This window comes from Plecotus auritus, assembly GCF_963455305.1.
Source record: "Plecotus auritus genome assembly, chromosome: 3".
NCBI lineage: Eukaryota > Metazoa > Chordata > Mammalia > Chiroptera > Vespertilionidae > Plecotus > Plecotus auritus.
The window spans coordinates 18,861,123-18,881,918 of record NC_137772.1 but is presented as its reverse complement, the minus strand read 5'-3'; the positions used below and the strand labels follow the sequence as shown (position 1 = coordinate 18,881,918).

Below are 20,796 nucleotides of genomic sequence, written 5' to 3'. Positions count from 1 at the left end.
ATTTTATCTTTGTTTGCCCTTATAACTAACTTTATGTGACTAAAAAGCGAGGACCCAGAATTCTAACAGCAACCCCCCTCACTTGCTGCGACTTACTGAGATTGAACCTTTTGAAAGAAGATTCTAAATAACCAAAGGTTTTTAATGTCATTTATTCTAGTTAATTTTTAAATTTCTGACTAAAATATATTAAAATGTTTAAAAAAAGGGGGGGGGGGCGTTTATAGATAATCACTGCTGTAAACCAACAGCTCAGTGTGTGGCCTGAACCTGGGGGGAACGGGGCATTCTCAAGGCTGAGCTGTGCTCAGTGCACGGCTTCTGGTGAGTCCTGGACCAAAAACCGTTACAAAGTGACAAAATGGGCAAATGCAAATGTTTAAGAATACTACTCCATTTGGATGAACCACATGAAACTACTGGAAAGTATCAGACTACCCTTACCATTCATTCCACTGTCAGTGGACTCTGCTCTCCTTTGATGGATAGTCATAAGTCTCCCACCTCTTTTAGAACGAAGGGAATTTCCTATCAAAATCTCCTGGCATTGCATACAGACTCTGTCCTGATACCCTAATCCAGGGGCTCTGAGGCGTACCTATTGAACCAGATGAAACTTTTTTTTGTAGAATAAAGATATAAAGTAGTAGCAATTTCATAAGGTTCAACTTAATATGCTGAAAGAGATTCTTATAAGCTTCTTACTGCTCCCTTCTCCAGGCCCAATTACAAATGAAAACCCACTTCTGCTTTAAGGAATGCGGCACATCCAGAAAACCCTGCCACCCAGGCAGGTGGCTATGCTGAGTATAGTAACAGAATTATGCAACCATCACCACTATATAGCTTTAGAACACTTATGTACAAGTTTTTACATGGACTTGTGTTTTCAATTCTCTAGGAGTGGAATTGCTGGATCACATGGTGACTATGTTAACTTTCTTAATGAACTGTGGAACTGCTTTCCGAGTGGCTATACCATTTCAATCCCATCACCAGTGTGTGAGGATCCCTATTTTTTTACATCTTGCCAACACTTATTATTGCCTTTTTTATTTTAGCTATCTTAGGTGTAAAGTGGTATATCTCCTAGTGGTTTTGATTTGCATTTCTCAATGCTGTTTCATTTTAAAACATTTTGTTAAAGAGGGCTAAGAATAAAAGCCTTCTATTTTCAAATAGCATTTGATCACAAGGAAATAACCTGGGAACCACAAATTTTTCAACATAAAGGAATGAAGTTGAAAGAACTTTTACTTTTTAGAAGTTAAAAACATAAATTAGAAATATAAACTGCTTTCTGAAAATTGATAGATATGTCCTATCAGGAACTATGTAGGTAAATACATACTTTAGAGATAGTCTGAGGTCTTAGGGGACCAAATTATATTTACAGTTTTCTGAGTACTGTGAGCTTTCTCTTCTGCAGGCAGCATAAAACATCCAATCAAATTAGAAACAGACTCTAGGCAAGGAATATGCAGAAGTTTCCCTAGGAGTCTGAAAACAATTGTCACATTCAGTTGGAACCTTAAAATGACTCAGTGGCATGCCAAATAGAAACTTGAATCTGGGTAATCTGTTGCAGTGAAGTGGATGGGGCTTATTCAGACACGGGTGTGGAGGGAAGTGAAAGAAAGAGCTGCATGTTACACATATAAACAGATAAGGTGACAGAGGAAAAGAAATGGGGGATGGTCAATGCTGCAATTTCAAAAATTCCTCCCAACTCAATACTATTCCTAAAAATGAACAAGTAGAAACCTTCTATCATTTACAAACATATCATTGAATCACATGTAAAAACTTGTGATGCCCAAACATTTTTAAAGAAACACACACAAAACTATCTGTGAGTGAAGATGACAGAAGCAGGAGGCTGGCAGAGTACTAGATTCTTTGCTGCTAAATAGGAGAGGGTTATCTACATAAAGCATGAAATTCACAGCATTCATTACTGAATTTCCGGGACCTCCTAACCTGGTAGTTTTCAACCATGGGTTACTGTCCCACTCTCGCCTCCCACCACTCCCACACTTCTTAGGGACATCTGAAAATGTGTGAGGGTGTTTGGGGGCTGTTGTAAGACTAAGGGCTATACCAGCATTCAGTGGACAGGCTAGGATGTTAAAGTCCTACAACAAGCAAGACATTCCTATACAACATAAGAATGATCTCATTCAAAATGCCAATAGACTCCCCGAAACTGAGGAATACATTAAGATCCAGAAAAGTCAAGTAATCCAGCTAAATTCAGTTAATTGGGGAAAATCCAGAATTTAATTTTCTGATTCCTATGACTGTGCGGGTGTGTGTGTGTACTTGACAGTTCTGTGAAGTTCATTATTTTACAAAGACTATATTATTTTCAGATAATAATAGAGGTCATTGTTCAGTTTCCACTGTGCTGAAATTTAGGTAGACATGGGTTCCAATAAGGAATGAACAAGTGAGGAGAAGAATCCGTCAGATGTAAACCGTATTTCATACTTTTCCTAAATAAGGGCATTGCTTGCAGAAACATCAGGACTGTTAATACAACAGCCTGTGCTGCTGGGTCATTGCCCATTGAGAAACTATCAGACCAATTATGCCTTGTTCTTTTTCTTAATTCAACTACCTCCAAGTGCTTGCCCTGGATTTATCTTAGGATAATCTACTTACTCACTGTCCTCCTTGCCTAAGCAGTCTTTTGAAAAGAATGTGTCCTTCTCCATTGGTAATGTATCTAGATTATACTTTAAGAAAGAGACCCCTTGTCTAAGAGCTCTCTGTGGGTCTATGTAGCCGTATGGGCAGAAGCTGGGCTGTAAGTACAGGTACAGTTCCTTGCTCCATTGCCTAATTTAACAGTCTTCCAGGAACCATTAGGTTTCTTTATGTCTTGTAGCCCCTTGTTTTTAGCCCCTGGAATTAAAAAAGTATGTTTGTTTCTAAACCAGATGTTCTATAAAACACAATGAAATCTTATCCTGCTCTGAAAGTTTTACTGACAGAAATGCATGACCACGTCTAGCCTAGAATGTCTCCTGAGGTTTATCCTTGACTTCAAGCCTATGTATTTTCTCCTCTGATAATATTTTATAACAAGCTCACGTCTCTGAGTGTTGCAACAGAATCAGCTTGGCCATAATCGCAAAACCCATTATCATCTCTCACTAGCCATCTTGGGTCTGGAATAAAAGGATTTTAATAATATTTTCTAGTGACTAGGCCACTTCCTAAAATAGTTTAGCCTTGGCTTCACTTTTGTGTGAACAAATGTTAGCACTCAAATTGACACCCTCTCACCACCAAGCCAGACTCCTATGGTAAAGCCTACAAAGTGGTTAAAATATCTGCCCTAACAATGAAATGAGGAAAACCTTGTTTCTGTTTCCCCGCCCCCCCCCCGCCCCCTAATCTTGAAGGCTTAGGAAAACACCTAGGAGATGGTAGATCCCCTTTTACTTACTGGTGAAGGCAGCAAGGAAATGGGTTCCCCAGAAGTACATCAACTGTAGTTAATATAGTGTCTATTACAAAGGAGACACCCCAACTCAAGTTCACAACAATTTTAAGTGGAAGCTCCCCCCCAAATAAGAGGCTTAAGTTGTGGCAATTACAAGTGTGGGCTTGGGAGTCTGTCTGCCTGTAATCAAACCTACCTCCATGGTAAATCTTGAACATGTTTTTAACCTTTCTGTGCCTCAGTAGCCTCAGCTATAAACTAGAAATGATAACAGTCTATAGCTCATAAGGTTAATTGTAAGAAAAAAATGAGCTCTTCTTGCCAATGGTTAGATTAAGGTCGACCTGTGACAAATACTCCTGTGGCCCAGTGCTCATCAGCTAAGGAGCTGCTTATTAAACATGAACTGAGATGGGGGTTTTCTCCTTTGGACTTTCTGGAAAGGTGCTTCTACCACTTATGAAAGAGAAGGATGAGATTTATACTCAGCTCTGAGAATCCCCCAGATGGAGTGCTGAAGCAGTAGGCCTCTGGAGCTGCTGTCTGAGCTGGTGCTACGTAGTTTCAGGGAATCCTTTTATTCCACCTGGTTTCATCTCCCCCACAGGGACCTGAAGCATGTCCTGCTTCTCCCTCCCACTTCTGTTGATTCGCAGAGCCTGAGTAGCTCTTAAGGGGACTGGCTGGTAACTGCAGAGACTGGATCCACTTTGTAGGAGAATTAGGGAGAAGTACTTCAGAAGTATCTGGGTCTTCATTTGACTTGACCAACCCAGCTAAATTTCTTTCTTTTTCACTAAAGTATACTTTTTGCTAGCCAGCCACCCCCTGTGTACACAGCCATGCTGCCCTAGGAGAATCTGCTTTGTATAGGATGACTATAAATTCCTGACAGGGGCTTTGAAGCAGCTATAAACTCAGTCTTTAACATGTCAACAGAATAGGAGTCAAACAGAGTTTATTTTCCAAAAGGTTGCGAGGGCATGGTTATTTAAACTTCTGCCACCATTTTCTCAAACTGTCCTAAGAGAATGACTGAAAGACCTGGGTCCTGACAATGTTAGGAAGGGTATGGGATGTCTCCACTTGAAGCATGGTCAGTTACCCATCAAAGCAATATTTCATAGTGATGCTCTGAAATAGATGATATTATGTGGAAAGAAACAGGTCAGAGTGCAGATGGTATTCTTTCATTCAGGAATCCTGATGTTAACCTTTTTTCTCCGAGGACTTGGAAGGTAAACAGGACTCGACAGTTCTGGGAGGGACAAAGGAATCTCTTAGAATCCTTAACACACAAATACCAAATGTGGCTGGTGCAGCCAGCAGTCCCTTCATTATATAGTCCTCACGCCTCCTCCTATGTCTCATCTTTGGACAATGAATGTACCCATAAGCAGCCCCCTTTCTCAGGGATAAAAGGTAGCAGCTGCGTGACTGCCTTATACTCCTGCTACCTGCCAAATAAAGGTACTCAAACAAATGGCTCTCACTATGAAAGCTTAAAAGGAAGTGGTTCCTAAGCAATAGTTTTTGACCCTGAAAAGATCTTTGGGTAATATGGGATGAACCTACAAAACAACTTTTGATGGTCCTCATCTGCTTAATATTGACTCATGACATTCTAGTATGCTCTATGTCATTCCAATGGGCACCAGAGAAACACCAGAATTTGGCAGCTAATTTCACTTACTTGGGAAATCAACAAAGAAAGAAGGTCTGCCACAACGAAGTACTTCCCTGTACTTGTCCAAAGCCTTATGGCTTCACAGCAGAACTTTCGGACATTAAACTGACAGTCTAGCAGGCGTCCTCAAACTATGGCCCGCGGGCCACATGTGGCCCGCCGAGGACATTTATCCAGACCACCGGTGCCGCTGCCTGTCCTGCTTAGCAGCCGACTCGTCCCAGGCCCGCAGTGCGCATAGGAATTTGTTCATAATTTTTTTTTAAACTATAGTCTGGCCCTCCAATGGTCTGAGGAACAGTGAACTGGCCCCGTTTAAAAAGTTTGAGGACCCCAGGAAAGAAATGCCGAATATGAAACACGTTCTGGCCCTTAGTCAGTTTGGCTCTGTGGATAGAGCATCGGCCTGCAGACTAAACGTTCCTGGTTTCGATTCCGGTCAAGGGCACATACCTTGGTTGCAGGCCTCTCCCCGGACCGGGCCCTGGTTGGGGCACATGCAGGAGGCAACCAATCGATGTGCTTCTCTTACATTGATGATTTTCTCTGTCTTTCCCTCTCTCTAAAAAGATCAATGGAAGAATATCCTCAAGTGAGGATTAACAAAATAAATAAATAAAATGAAATAAAACATGTTCTATCAATGTGAACATGTGAATAATGTCTAGGGTATGTGGTTCAGCTCTTTTGTAAAGTCCAGATTATGGGTTTAAATCAGCTAGATTGGCACCGAGGAAAAAGAAAACTAACAACAAAAGAAATCACAATCCTATTCTTAGCTATAGTCTATATTATTAAATCAAGCCAGTGTAGAAAATATACATCTTTAATCACAGAGCATATCTGATGAAAAGGCAAGGTTGTTTATTATCAATTACAACAACAAAAATAACTTAAATCTATTTTCCTAGGGATGGCAACATTGAGAACATCACTTTCATTCATAAAGGTCACACATGTGCTCATACAGCTTTGTGTAATGTACAAAACTCAAGATTAAACTGGGAAGAAATGAGTTTTTAGATACTTACTAATCACATATCCAATAGCTCATTTGTAGATGACAATACAAGTCCTTTAAAAGTAAAAAGGTTACTGATGTTGAAACTTAAAAGTTTCAAGGATGGTGTTGGCACTTTGAGGATAAGACTTATCCTATCTAATAAGAGTAATATGCAAATTGACCATACCCCACCACACCCACAAGCCACGCCCACCAGCCAATCAGGAGCGAGTATGCAAATTAACCCAACCAAGATGGCTGCAGCCACTGAGCGAGCAGGAGGCTTGGGTTTCCCCGGCAATGAAGGAAGCCAAGCTTCTTGCACACCCTGGCCGGCCCAGGCCTCCGCTCAAGGCTACAAAGTTTCAATTATAGAAGATAAATAAATCCCAGATACCAGGGCCTCTGCTTGGGTTGCCGGGGGGTGTGGCTGGCCTGCAAACCACCACAGGCCCCTCGCCCAGGCCGCCCCATGCCCCAAGGGAACCCCCACCCTGATCCAGGACACCCTTCAGGGCAAACCAGCTGGCCCCCATCCGTGCACCAGGCCTCTATCCTAGCTAATCAAAGTAATATGCAAATAGACCGTCACCCCGACACATAAGATGGCTGCCCCCATGTGGACACAAGATGGCTGCCACAAGATGGCCAGTAGGGGAGGGCAGCTTTGGGCGATCAGGCCAGCAGGGGAGGGTAGTTGGGAGGGACCAGGTCTTTAAGGGAGGGCAGTTAGGGGTGATCAAGCCTGTAGGGGAGGGCAGTTAGGGACAATCAGGCTGGCAGGGGAGCAGTTAGGCATCAATCAGGCTGGCAGGGGAGTGGTTAGGGGGTGACGAGGCTGGCAGGCAGAAGCGGTTAGGGGCAATCAGGAAGGCAAGCAGGCGAGCAGTTGGGAGCCAGCAGTCCTGGGTTGTGAGAGGGATCCCAGATCGGAGAGGGTGCAAGCTGGGCTGAGGGACACCCCTCCTGAATTTCGTGCACCAGGCCTCTAGTTATAAGTAATTACACACTCATCTTCCAATTATTAAAAATAAGGTGGCTGACCTACTTCTTTTTTTTAAAAAATATATTTTAATTGATTTTTTACAGAGAGGAAGGAAGAGGGATAAAGAGTTAGAAACATCGATGAGAGAGAAACATCGATCAGCTGCCTCTTGCACGCCCCCTAATGGGGATGTGCCCGCAACCAAGGTACATGCCCTTGACTGGAATCGAACCTGGGACCCTTGAGCCCGCAGGCTGACGCTCTATCCACTGAGCCAAACCAGTTTTGGCTGACCTACTTCTTTATTCAACACATATTAGGTGCATGCCAGGCAAAGTAAGACAATGTATGTATGTATGCGTGAAAATACGAAATGAACTGCGATATGTTAACACTGTGCAATATAAAATCTCAATTATAAAACCAAGTATTTCTTGTGTCTATGTAGAAAAGCATACAAAGAATAAGTCCTACTTGTGATGTAGACGGGCTAATAAAGTGCATTTAGCACACTCTTCTTTTAGCATTCAGAGTTTGTTAGATCATGAGGACCCATCTTAACTTTCTGTATATGCTTTAAGGATCATTTTGCAAAGTTTACTTGGAGTCTTTATTAGTGACTGGTGTAGAAGAGGAAAAAGATATGGGGGTTAGGTAGAGAGGAGAGGAAAAACAGTGCTGATATAAACAGACACTGCAATTGAAAAAAGACAGTTGCCTAAATTTTCCAAAACCATTTTTATAAGATTTCCATTTATAGATTAGACACAGGCCACAATAAGCCTCTTAGTATATTTTAACAGCCCTGTTTCTGCTTGCCAGCTCTTCAGTGTTTAACGCCCCACTTCCCAACAGAATCTAGTGGAATCTCCCACATTTGTGCATGCATAGTCAAGTTCAGGTCATCTTAATGTCAAATCTTAATATTAAAGTTAGTCTTAAGTTAAATGCCAAGAGGAAATAAAAAGAATGTGTATTCTAATTATTGATTTTTAATCTGCATAACAGGATAATGGCAATTCTTTAAAAAAATTGCTAAATTTAAAAAATTTAAAATATTTTAGATGTCAACTGCTTTATATCCTCAACTTCACTCAGTATAAAAACAAGTGCCAAATACACCAAGAAATTATTTATTTGGTCCTCAAAGTCAATAATTAACATCACTACAGATAAATCAACACACAGGCAGGAAATCTGTTCTCCGATGAATGCATTAAATATATAGAAATAAGGAAAAGGGGTAGCATTTGTTCCTTAAACCTATTTTAAAAGAACTCTAGGACAGACCATCACATGGCTTGCAAGCTCTTTCCAAACAAAAATTTGGGGCTCAGATACAAGTTATTTGAAAAGAATGTAAACAGTGATGTCTAAACTTTGGAAGTTCACTACAAAGTACTTCCTGTGCTTTACAAGGAGCCAAAACAAAGTGAGTCAAAATGGATCTCACCTCTGAGCAATTTCAATCAGCACTCTTCCTCCACTCCAATACATCACCTCTAAGCCATTTACAAAACTAAGGCTGAATTACTCCCTCTACAAAAAAAGCTTGTTTAGACGATAAATTCTAAGGAAACTCACTGGCTGATAAAATAACTTATACAGAATGGATGTAGGAGTCTTTGGTTTTAAGTCAATTCAAGTGGAACCCTAAAGAGAGAAAGACAGGTGCATGATTAACTGGATAGAATAAATGAGAGATGCAGGTGTGTTTGCTGGGCTTTCTATATTTAGAAGGCTTGGGAATATTAAGGACATTTATAACTTTGTTTCCCTGAAAAGCTCCCAAGAAAGAACTACTTAGTCAGTTTACCATTAATTACATTATAATACAAATCAATGTTTAGAAGTACTCAGAACCCAGTAGAATTTGGTATTCTCTATATTTTTACATATAATCAGTATGTAGGAAAGGGGATTTAGGAATAAAAATCAGTCTTTTGTGAAAGTTATCATCACCATCAATTATCAGAATTTTTACCATTTACTGAGTACTAATCACTTTAAAAATACTTATCTAATTAATTTGATCCTCTTAACCATTGAAATATTATCAATAGGAGGAAAACTAAGGCTCAGATAAGAGCCTAAAATCAGTAAGTGACACCATCTGCAACATGGATGGACCTAGAGAGTATAATGCTAAGTGAAATAAGTCAGTTAGAGAAAGACAAATACCATATGATTTCACTTATATGTGGAATCTAAAGAACAAAATAAAAGAACAATAAAATTGAAACAGACTCATCAACACAGAGAACAGACTGATGGTTGTCAGAGGGGTTTGGGGATAGGGGGAAAGAGTGAAAAGATTAAGAAGTACGAATTGGTAGTCACAAAATAGTCATGAGAATATAAAGTTCTCATGACTTAATATAGTCAGTCAATAATACTGGAATAATGATGTATGTGGTGTCAGATGGGTACAAGATTTATTGGGATGATCACTTAGTAAATTATATGTCTAATTACTGGGTTGTACACCTGAAACTAATATAATATTGTATGTTAACTATAATTGAAAAATATTTAAATAATTATTTTTTTTTTAGTTCAAATTGGTAGTTATAAAAAAGTTGTCAAGATATAAAGTATAGCATAGGGGATATAGTCATTAACATTGTAAAAACTATGTATGATGCCAAGTGAGTACTAGAAATACTGGAGGGAATACTCTGTAAGATATATGACTGTCTAACCACTATTCTGTACACTTGAAGCTAATATAAAATAATATTGAATGTAAACTGTAATTGAGAAATAATTTTTAAAAAATCTTCACACAAGGATATGTGTATTGATTTTGGAAAGAGAGGAAAGGAGAGGAAGAGAGGGTAGGGAGGGGGAGAGAAGGAGGGAGGTGGGGAGAGATGTGAGAAAGAAACACTAACCAGTTGCTTTCTAAGGTTGCTGGTTCAGAGCCCTAATGAGGGACTAAACCGGCAACCTAGATATGTGCCCTGACCAGGAATCAAACCCGAAAACTTTCTGGTGTATGGGATGATGCTCCAACCAACTGAGCCACACAGCCGGAGCAAAAATAAAAGTTTTTTAAAAATTAAAAAGAAGAAAATCTGGAAAAGTCATTAATATTTACCATGCTAATCCTATCTAATAAAAGGCTAATATGCAAATAGACCGAACAGCGGAACAACTGGAACAATCAAACAACTGATGGCTATGATGTGTGCCGACCACCAGGGGGCATGCACGGACCATGGCGGGCATCAGCTGCACTAGGATGGTGGAGGTGAGTGGGGGCACCAGACGAAGGCAGGGTGCCAGTAGCTGTCATCGGGGTGAGCCTCTGGTGGTTACTGAAAATTCTTCGCTCCCACGCGCCACAGTTCTGCCCAGTGCTCGCTGCTGCTCGCACCCGCTGATGGCGCCGGCCCCGCTTGCACCCGCTGCTGCTGCCAGCCCCAATTGCTCTGCGCCTTCAACGAGGCTGCAGGCAGACAGGGAACCAGGGGCCTTTGCGGGAGGGGCTGGGCGGGGGCACGGAGGATTGCCCAAGACCTACCCCTGTGCCTACCGCAGCCTCATGGCCCACAGTTCCTTTCAAGGTGCACGAATTCATGCACTGGGCCCCCAGTGAGAAGATCATTCACAAGAAAGAAAATACAAATAGTTAATAAACATAAAATGTTCATAATAAAATAAGTGTAAATTAAGTAAATGAAAAAGATCAGTTAAGTGGCAGAACCTAGATGTGAACTTGAGCAGCTTGACTCTTAACACCATTATTACCTTGCCTTTGACCAGAAAGCCCCCTAGACATAATTTGTTACCAAGAAGACATTTTCCTTGCTCTCCTCTTAGCCTCAACTTAGAAATTTAATACCTTTTCACAGGTAAAAACACTAACACTTAATGTTGTGCACAAATACATAAAACTACCCTAATACATAAAATATACAATGCATTTTTAGCATCAGTGATTTTTAGGATTGTATTAAGGTATATTTTCAGTTTGATGAACACTGCTACAGACAAAACCAACAAGACACAGTAGTGTTGGAAGTCTTTCTACTATAGTTACCTAGAATGTCCCTAAGCCTAAAAGCCTTCCCTCCATTAGTTTTGTCACTCATTTATTTAGAATTCTAAGATGTGTAAACAGCCTGGTTGTTTTTTTCATTGAGGTGTATCCATGACCTGTAACCTTGAATAGTCATTTCTGCCTTCTATTCATTGGTCCTTTATTTGTACATTACATTGGCCTCCTAAATGCAAACCAAAATTCTATGAAAAATTATGCTGTAATATTGTGAAAATTCTAAATTTTATTCTGATTTTTGAAAGTACAGAAATGGCTTTATACTTCGTTTTTGCTCATTTGTTATAAAATTTCTGCTTGAGAATGTGATGTAAATGCCTTTCTTTTTAAACTTATTTTCATTTCCCATAATACATTTCCAGATTTACTCTAAAGGACAAAATTAATTAAAATGATTACAAGAGAACCATTAGTTATGAGTTTTCACCAGAAATTTTTGATCCAACTACATTTTCTGGGGACATTATGTTGACCTTTTAATTTTAAAACATTCATCTTTAAAACAAAACAAACCAAAATATTAATAGATAGAGCATCGGCCTGCAAGTTTGATTCCTGTCATGGGCATGTACCTCGGTTGCAGGCTTGATCCCTGGTCCTGGTCAGGGTGCATGTGGGAGGCAACAAATCGATTTTTCTCTCTCTCTGCCTCTCCCCCTCCCTTCCACTATCCCTAAAAATCAATGGAAAAATATCCTTGGGTGAGGACTAACAAAAAAATATTAAATTAACTTGCTCCACAACAGCTAGAAAATAAAACTTACACTCTTTTATGCACTGTCCAGGTTACTCAAGGTACCACTCAATTTTTCAAAATGTTCTCTATTGAAACTTATCACAAAATTTTTAGAAGATGAACTTTGTCTTAAAAATATATTTCCTGATTTATATTCTATAAGTATTGGCCTTTTATAGCAAATTTTATTATTTTTAAGATCCTAGATTAATCAAATTATGTTCACTAGAATTGTTTTATTTTTTTAACTAGAGACCCAGTGCACAAAATTCGTGCACAGGGGTGTGTGTCCCTCAGCCCAGCCTGCACCCTCTCCAATCTGGGACCCCTAGAGTGATGTCCAACTGCCTATCCCTCTCACAATCTGCTGGCTCCCAACTGCTCGCTTGCCTGCCTTCCCGATTGCCCCTAACCGCTTCTGTCTGCCAGCCTGATCACCCCTAACCACTCCCCTGCCAGCCTGACTAATGCCTAACTGCTCCCCTGCCAGCCTGAATGCCCCTAACTGCCTTCCCCAGCAGGCCTGGTCACCCTAACTGCCCTCCCCTGCCAGCCTCATCGTCCTTAACTGCTCTCCCCTGCTGGTCTGGTCCCCCCGCAACTGCCCTCCCCTGCAGGCCTGGGTCCCCCCCAACTGCCCTCCCTTGCAGGCCTGGTCCCTCCCAACTGCCCTCCCCTGCTGGCCATCTTATGGTGGCCATCTTGTGTCCACATGGGGGCAGCCATCTTGTGTTGGAGTGATGGTTAATTTGCATATTACTCTTTTATTATATAGGATTCCTCCTTTCCCCATATTTACAATGCATTAGATATATTTTTTCTATTATAGAAGCATTTATTCTATTTAGTCTTCCTTTTTTACACATTAAAAAATCCTTAACTATTTAGGATTCATTTTTTAAATTTTTTTATATTTCCATGTAATATTTATTTATTTTAAATATATTTTTATTGATTTCAGGGAGGAAAGGAGAGGGAGAGAGAAATAAGAACATCAATGATGAGAGAGAATCATTGATTGGCTGCCTCCTGCACGCCCAACACTGGAGATTTGAGCCTGCAACCCAGGCATGTGTCCTTGACCCAAATTGAACCAGAGACGCTTCAGTCCGAAGGCCTATGCTCTATCCACTGAACCAAACCAGCTAAGGCTCCGTGTAATATTTATTAAATGTCTATTAAAACAAGAAAAGTTTACATTTAAGTATAAATTAAAAAAAATACTTCATACTGTATATACTTGTAAGAAAATAAGAGTACAATAATTAATGTATGTTCTCTCAATATACCCTATTCCACTTTAAGGGGAGTAAGTCCCACTCCCACTCCTCAAGACTTGTTCTAAGACTTGAAAATGTTCTAATTCATTCCAATTACAGAGTAAGACAAAGAGTTTCAGCTTTGTGGGCCACAAGTTCTAATCTAAGTAGATAATCAGAAACATTAGGCCAATGTGGGAGGGAGCTCTCTAGGCCCTAGTCATAGTGATGGTTATGATCATTCATTAATAAGTAAAAGACTGATTTTACAACAAAGACAGTGAGTTTAAGGAGCCACAATGTGCTGCACTGAAGAGCAATCAGTAATGTGGATGACCTAGAGAGTGGAGATCTTTGGTTTTAAGAACTGGCTTGGCTTCTTAGCAAAAGGAACTCTAGCAAATAAGTCACTTCTTTGCACTTCATCATGTTCCACAAACACTAACTACACTTTCAACTTTCACTTACAATAGGGGCAAAGAGATTCTCAGCATTTCTAAAATACCTGAAGAAAAATGGAAAAAGGGCAGGGTCAATATGAGATTCCCTTCAAAAAGGGAATCTAGTTAAGTTTAAACAAGTAGATCCTTCAAAAAAGGCAAAATGCAAAGTCTGAGGGCAGTTTCACATAGCCATGTAATATTTGATGAACTACTTTACTTACAGAAGAGCTGGGCGAACTTGAGATTTCCACATATACTTGCCACTGGAATACACACTGGTTTATGTGTGAGAACCTGTGGTTCTTTCTGTCCATTTCCTGGGGGAAAGGATGATGCTAACATTTCTGGCTACCATTCTTTCTCCAAACTTCCTTAGGATTTCTTTTACTAGCATTGTATCTTATAGTTTCCTATGTGGATGCTTAACAGATTTAAATAACCTACTTTTCTTAAGGCAAAGACACTAATTAGGAATTTAGCAAATACCTCACATTCACCTTCATTTGTTTTTTCAGAAAAACTTTAAAATTATGAATTGTACCGTTTCTAGGGAGGCTTTATAACAATCCAAAAATGCAAGACCATCACAAAGAGAGCAGAGCACGGGCGGGGGGTGGGAGCGGGGGGGGGGGGGGTCTGTTTCAAGCTGGACTGAACTGTTTGTCAAGCCCTAAAAGGCATGCAATTGCTGAGAAAAAGAGGAGTCCAACAACCCTGCATCATGGCGCCACTATGCTAGCACAGGCACAGCCCCCAGCCCAGTGACGTCAAATGGCTGCCTTAAAACTCTGCAAGTCAAGAGTAAGCAGTTATAAACAGATTTAACAGATAAACACCAGATCAGACTCATGATCTCATCTGGCAGCCCTGCATATTTCCCATCCAAAAGTCCCAGCTGGGATCACACTAATTAGGCCTCTTCAACCATTCTGAGCAACAGGCTAAGAGAAATTTAGGGAGAAAATTTTAAAACTGATAAGAAACATACTGACATGATGCCTGGTAAGGGGAAAGTTGAGGTAAGCCATCTGAAGCTTATGTTTGTGAAAAGGTTTTGTTTAGTGGAAATACTTCACCTAACTCACAAGCTGTACAAATATTAAGATCAAAAGTCCTAACTTGCACAACCTGCCAGGAAAACCTGTGATACAAGAAACAGAAACTGTTGTCCAGACCTCTGTCAAACCAAAGCCAAACGTCTTTGTGTGGCCAGTACCTGTCTCAATTGCCCTGTTGTCCCTCTGGACTCAAGAGTTTGTATCAGCACTTTACGGCTGTATCTTGGGACTAAGAAAGTGTATTCACGGTATAGGTTCATATTTACAGCACTTCCAAGTGTTTCTGCTTGGTAGTTTCCCTTTAACACCTTTGGAAGTGAACAATACCCCTATTTCACAGATGAGGAACTTGGTATAGGAATAATGAATTAATTATGCCCAACTGTTTAGAAACTCAGTAGTTGGAGAACTCAAACTATTCAACAAAACTAAAATTATATGAAAGGTTGGAATCAGTGAGATGTAAATAACTATAGTATTTACCTCAATGCCAGGAACTTATGGAAATGAAAAAAGTGAAGTTTTCCTGATTATGTAAGTTGTTTTTCAACATGTGACACTATCAAGTACCTTTTCAATGTGCTTTCTTACAAATTATTAAATATTTTTCTAAAATTTCTTTTTATCATGCACACAGTTGAATCAATAAATTTCTCCAATAATCTACACTAATAAAAGAGAAAGATGCAAATTGACCATACCTTCGTGACACCCACCAGCCAATCAGGAGTGGGTAGGCAAATGAACCCAACAAAGATGGTGGGTTCATTTGCATATGCAGGCACCGAGAGGCCGGGGGCGGGACGCTTGTGTTGTCACCATGGCGACAACACAGGCGTTCCACACTGCCTCAGCCGCTCAGGGCCACTGGGCAGCGTGGGAAGGCAGAAAGGCAGCTCCGGCTGGAGCAAAGGTGGTGCCAGCAGCCAGGGGAAGGAAGGCCCATTCTTGCATGAATCTTCGTGCATCAGGCCTCTAGTCAAGGAATAATTTAATATTATATATCCTCAATTCCTCTTCATTTTCCACTTACTATTAAGGCTGTGTTGCTTTTTCCTCTTCAGTTGCTTTCATCTCTTTATTCCAAAGTCTATATAGACCTTGAGAAAATACCTTTCCCTGATGTCTTAAGTTTTGCATTCTTTTACATACAGCATGCAAGTCTTATCTTATTAAAAGGATCATCCAATGGTTGGGTTTTTCCCTCTCTTCTTTTATTAACAGGTAAATATTTAAGGTCAACAGTTCCATTAATTAGAACTGCCATCACAGTTCTAAATGCTTTTTGTTAGTAACATTTTAAGTCACATGAGTTACCAGAAGAACTCAAATCCACTACTGAAATCAGTCAGGAGTACTTACCAAGAACCCAATGATCACTTCACACCTACTAGGTTCATTATAATAAAAACAAAAACAGAAAATAACAAGTATTGGTGAGGATATGGAAAAATTGAAACATTCATAACTTAGCTGGTGAGAATATAAAATAGTGCAGACAATATGGAAAGGTTTGAAGATTATTAAAAAGCTAAAAATACAATTACCATATGACTCATGTTCTCCTAAGTATATAGCCAAAGAAATTGTCCCTAGTCAAACAGCTACTTGTACACCAATGTTCACCAACGCACTACTCACAATGATCAATAACAGGTGGAAATAACCCCTAATTTCATCAGCAGATGAATGGGTAAACCAAATGTGGTATATGCATACAGTGAAATATTACTGAGCCAAAAAAGGAATGTCGTTTTCATACATTCTACAACATAGATGAATCCTGAAAACATTATGCTAAGTGAAAGAAGCCAGATACAGAAGGACAAATATTTTAATATCTAGAAAAGGCAAATTAATAGAGACAGAAAACAATAAGAAGTTACCAGGGGCTAGATGAAAGGAAAAATGGGGATGTATTGCTTAATGGTTAGAGTTTCTGTTTGGGATGATGAAAAAGTATTGGAAATAGATAGTGGCAATGGTTGTACAACATGGCAAATGTAATTAATGCCACTGAATTGTACACTTAAAAATCATTAAAATGGCAAATTTTGTTATATTTTATCACAACTAAAAATAATGTAACATACCAAAAAATTTTAATTGTACACTTTAAATGGGCAAACTATATATTGTAATAACTACGCATGGTGTCAGGTGAGTATTAGACTTACTGGGGGATCACTTCATAAATTATATAAATATCTAACCACTGTGCTATACACTTTAATATAATATTGAATGTCAACTGTAAGTGAAAAAGAAAAACATTTTTTTTAAAGGGCAAATTATATAGCATGTGAGTCAATGGACTCAATGGATTTGGGGTGCAATGATATCTAGAGATGACTTAGATCAACGATTTTCCACTAGTGTCCTGTAAGAATTTTTAAAACATGTAATACCTGACTATTAAGTCAGGGGCACTGACCTCTTTTCCCTTCGATTGTCAAATATAAAAATGACAACAGCCAATGTGAACGAATCAAAATTATACCTATTTTTTTGCCAGATCAGCAAAAATATATATTTTTTTGGTGTGCTGCAGAATTTTAGTAATTAGTTTAGGTGTGCCATGAGTTGAAAAAGGTTGAAAAATTGCTGACTTAGATTAATGAGTCTAGTTTGAGAGTAAAGCAAAGTACTGCTAGCATAAGCAATGTTTAGTTAAGACAATTTGCAGTACATAGTTTGAGAACATCAGACTTCTCTAGTCCTATTACCTACCCCTCATAACAACTATTTAAAAATAGGGGAGGAAAGATATAAAACAATTGGTACATATACACAAGAATATACACACAATCTTTTCAAGTACTTCAGATGAGCAATTCCCAAGTACCGGTGTAAGATGATGCTCATTAAGGAACTGTGCACAAGCAAGGAGTACGATGAGCCTGCTGATCAGAAGTGCTAACTACTAATCATTTTTATTTATATTCAGACATGATTTCAGCTAGGCAACAACAGCAATATGGGGTCTTTACAATTGTTAGGAATAGCCAGAGATGACTTAATCTCACCTCTGCTCAGGGTCTTTATCATTAGACCTACCTTGCTTCCTGTGTTTCGTCCTAAAATTTTCAAAAATCAATTTTTTACTCACCACGTTAACTCTGTATTTAATCTACCTTCCCAAATTATAAACAAATCATAAAAATAGTTAAGATACTTTAGGTTTTCATCTCCCCCTTCCATTAGTATGGAAAATGGAAAGCTGCTGGTACAGAAATTACTAATGTGTGTGGAGGATGAAGAATAGGTCAGATACTTTGCTGCCAGTTTAAAAAACGAACAGGATTTCTAATCATGAGGATTAATGGGAACACAGATAACCTGAAGGGAAGCCTGGGTGTGGGTTATTTTTAGCTTAATTTGGGAATTTTTGCTATAAAAACAAAATATACTGTACTTAACTTAGAAGATAGGATTTATCCCCTGATACAAGTTCAATGTTGCCACTCAATTCAATCGGAGCTTTTCCATAAAAATTATCAAATTGACTGGAGCATAATACAAAAATGGAAGAAAATAAATGGATTCAAAAATCAGTCACTATGGGAAAAGACTAATTACTAATACTAATAATTGAATCAGAGAGTAACCAAGACAGAAATCATAAGAAAAGAATCTCTCCAACATGGATAAGTGGTTCATAATACTATGAACTATTCCATATAGAGGGATTTACTGAATTGAGGTTTAAGTTTCTTAATAGGACAATCAAAGAAAACATTACAAAATGAATTTTCCCCAAAGAAATTTGAGGAAAAGCATTTAAGAGAACTGCCTGGACAAAAGACACGAGGAGAAAATATAATAGCTATTAGCATCATATGTTTTTAATTCACTAATTAGGAAAGATGACCCTGAAAACAAGCATAATATATTGGGCCATAGAGATGTGTCAGCTTCATGATACAGTATATTATCCTAAACTAGAGGCCCAGTGCATGGATTTGTGCACCTGTGGGGTCCCTCGGCCTGGTCTGTGCCCTCTTGCAATCCAGGACCCGTCGGGGGATGTCAGACTGCCGGTTTCGGCCCAATCCCTGCAGGCCAGGCTAAGGGACTACACTGGTGCATGTGCACCGGGCTGGTTTCGGCCCGATCCCCGCAGGCCAGGCCGAGGGTCCCCACTGGAGCATTCATGCACCAGGCCTCTAGTATGAATATAAGATCTTTGGTTAATCTTTTCCCCCCCTCCCCCTCCCCCTCCCCTCTTCCCTCTGAGATTCATCAGTCTGTTCCATGTTTCCATGCCTGTGCATTGAGCATCTGCCCCCTGGTGGTCAGTGCATGTCATAGCTACCAATTGAACAGTCACTTAGGCTTTTATATATATAGATAGGCCCATTCTCTCTCCAAAGAGAAGTCACCTTGCTCCATAGTCACACACCAAACATGACCATGGCCATTTGTCCTAGATAGCATGAATTAAACAGTCTGTCAATGCTACCAGAACTAAGATACAAGAGGCCTACTTCTATTGGTAGCAGCCATTCTCTCTAGGTCTCAGTTCCCCCAACTATAACAATAAAGTGATTTCTAAGGTACAAAGACCTCTAATACTCTATGCTTAAAAGTTTAAAACACTGAGAAAGAGGTCAACTAGGAGCTCAATATATGCCCTATACTCACAAGACAGCCTCTGAGCAGAAAAAGCTAAGGTTCAATACTCCTCAGGTAAATATTAACAGTTACCCTTAAGTCCACAGAACAGGACAGAATTAGACCTGCTTTGCTTGGAGTTCTTTCCAAGTTATTAATATATGAGCAACAAACAAAATTAATGATTAGCGAGAGGATGATACTAAACCAGTGGTCGGCAAACTCATTAGTCAACAGAGCCAAATATTAACAGTACAACAATTGAAATTTCTTTTGAGAGCCAAATTTTTTAAACTTAAACTTCTTCTAACGCCACTTCTTCAAAATAGACTCACCCAGGCCGTGGTATTTTGTGGAAGAGCCACACTCAAGGGGCCAAAGAGCCGCATGTGGCTTGCGAGCCGCAGTTTGCTGACCACTGTACTAAAGGAAGGCTTATTGCCAGTGAAAAAGAAGAGCTGAGCATACGAAGAACCTAAAACCAGACCTCAGGACAAAAAAGCCAATGAGCTGGGGCCATTTGGCATAGGGATGGGCTTAAATATCTCTATCATTATGTTACAGCATAGCTCAATACCTGATATTTTAAATTATATAACCCTCAGGCACCAAGAAAAATTGAATTTATATTGCTATACTTTGCTTAGAAGGCAAGAAATCACAGCTTATTACTATGACCATTTAATAGCCTAGCTCATAAGAGAATGTTGCCTTAAGTCAGACGAGAGAGGTAACTAACAATAAAAGCCTGTTGTTCTTCAGACAGAGGGTCAGTGACACCTTCATATACCTAGCAAAGATAAAGGAAGGCAATGTAGACTCCATTCTGTGAGCAAGTTTCAACGGCTGTTACTTCCTTTATAAGAACAATGAAAAGAACCTGGTAAAAATGTCATCTAACATAACTTGGAAGAACCTCAAGTATTTCTGAATTTAGAAAGATGTCACCTGGTTAGAATGAAAGAAAACACTGCTTAAATAGAAACTGTGGTTTAATTTTTGAGTTTAAAATTTCTTTTTATGAGAAAATTCTGGTAGCATCTATGTAATACAAAAATCATGAAATAATTTTTAAGTAAAAATATTCAGCTATACACTTTGCTTTAGTGTGTACCACTGGTACTCAATAAATAACTGGTTTACATTTTGTTCTGCGGGAGAGGACAGGGTAAGTGAGCCGTTGTTTTAACCAGAAGGTCATTTATCCAAATCCAGAAAAATTCTAAGCTCTTTGGAACTCTTGGATTCTGAAGACATTCCTGTATGTTTTCATGAAAATCTAATAATAACAAGCAAATTATTTCTTCTGGTAATGTATTAATTTTTTCCCAAAGCCCCAAACCTCTCAAGATTGTGTCACAATGACACTGTTATGTTGACCCCCCTTTCTCTTGGGCCACCAAGTCAATGGGACATCGGGTCTTTTCTACAGCTCCTCCTCAGCATGGTTTGTCTTAGCATCCAGGAGCTCAGAAGAGCAACTGGCAGGGGTATTGG

At 39.5% G+C, this 20,796-nt stretch overlaps 1 protein-coding gene across 5 annotated transcripts in view; it reads right to left on the bottom strand.

Annotated features, from left to right (window-relative positions):
* The window catches only part of RBPMS (RNA binding protein, mRNA processing factor), a 175,757-nt gene that overhangs the window by 74,205 nt on the left and 80,756 nt on the right, over positions 1-20,796 (bottom strand). The window lies entirely within an intron of this gene.